The following is a 1,929-nucleotide window of genomic DNA, read 5'->3' as shown; positions in this document are numbered from 1 at the left end:
AGGAGAAAACATAGGGAAAAGATTCCTTGACATTGGTTATGGCAATGACTTTTTGGTTATAACACCAAAAGCACAGGCAACAAAAGCAAAAATAAGTGTAATTACATGAAATTTAACAACTTCTGCACAGGAAAAGAAACAATCCCTAAAAAGAAAAAGTAATATATGGAATCGGAGACAATATTTGTAAACCATATATCTGTGAAGAGGTGAATATACAAAATATATAAGGAACAACTGAATAATGAAAAAACAAATAACCACATTAACAAATAGGCAAAGGACCTGAATAGATATTTCTCCAAAGAATACACATAAAGAACTAGCAGATATACAAAGAACTGATCGACATCACTAATTATGAAAGAAATGCAAATCAAAACCACAAGTGAGATACCACCTCTGCTGTGGTCTGAATGTGACCCCCAAAATTCACATGTTGAAACTTAATTACCCATGTGATAGTATTAAGAGGCGGAACCTTTAGGATGTGATCAAGACATGAGGGTTGAGCTCTCATGAATAAGCTTAGGGTCTCTCTATAAGTGTTGAGAAAATGTATTCATTCCCATTCAGCCACTTTGCCATGTGAGGACACAGAGTCCATCCCCTCCGGAGGATGAAGCACACGACGCCATCTTGGAAGCAGAAAGACCAGGCTCTCACCACACACCAAAGCCAGAGGCATGTTGATTTTGGACTTCCCACCTTCTAGAACTAAGAGTAATAAATTTCTATTCTTTATAAAGTGCCCAGTCTGTGGTATTTCATTTCTTTATAAAGTGCCCAGTCTGTGGTATTTCATTATAGCAGCATAAATGGATTAAGAAAACCTCACACCTGTTAAGATGACTATTTTTGAAAGACAAAAGATAACAAGTGTTGGGGAGGGGGACATGGAGAAAAGAGAACTCTTATATACTGCCGGTGAAAATGTAACTTGGTAGATCCATTATGAAAAATAGCATGGAGGTTCTTAAAAATTAAAAATAGAACTGCTAAATAATCCCACTTCTGGGTATATATCCAAAATAACTGAAATCAGGATCTCAAAAACCTATCTGCACACCCACGTTTACTACAGCATTATGCAAAACCACCAAGATATGGAAACATTCTAAACGTCCACCGAAGGGAGACTGGATAAGGAAATTGTGATATATACATACATAGAATATTATTTATCCTTAACAAAGAAGCAAATTGTGCCATTTGCAACAATATGACTAGACCTGGAGGGCATTAAGTTAAGTGAAATAAGTCAGACACAAATACTACACGATGTCACATATATGTGGAATCTAAAATAGCCTAACTTGTAGAAGCAGAGAGTAGAATGGTGATTATAAGGGGCTGAGGGTGGAGAGCAGGGAAATGGGAGGCGATTGTTAAAAGGTACGAGGTTTCAGTTATGCAAGATAAAGAAGCTCTGAAGATCTACTATACAGCACAGTGCTTATAGATAACAATACTGTATTGTACACTTAAAATTGCTACACAGGAAGATCTTATGTTAAGAGATCTCACAAACAACAAAAAACACTAATAATAAAGAGAGAGCAGACTTTGGAGGGTGGCAGATATGTGTATGGCTTTGATGGTGGCAATGATTTCATGGGTGTCTACTTATCAAAACTCATTGAAATGTATATATTAAATATGTACAGATTTTTCTATGAGAATCATACCTCAATAAATCAGTTTTGAAAAGAAAAAATAGGCTATCTAGAAGACAAACTAGATCCATACATATAGAAAAAAAAATACTGGATCCCTGCCACGAAAGTGGTCTCCAGATAAAGAAAGGTCTAAGTCTGAACGATTAAATTCTAGAGTTAACAGATGAAAATATGAAATAATAACTCTGTGACTTTGGAGTGAGGATTGCGTTCTAAAGCAATACCCAAAAACACAAGCTCTAAGGCAAAA

Source organism: Colobus angolensis, unplaced genomic scaffold (assembly GCF_000951035.1).
Source record: "Colobus angolensis palliatus isolate OR3802 unplaced genomic scaffold, Cang.pa_1.0 Scaffold155, whole genome shotgun sequence".
Lineage (NCBI taxonomy): Eukaryota > Metazoa > Chordata > Mammalia > Primates > Cercopithecidae > Colobus > Colobus angolensis.
Note: the sequence above shows the minus strand (reverse complement) of the source record.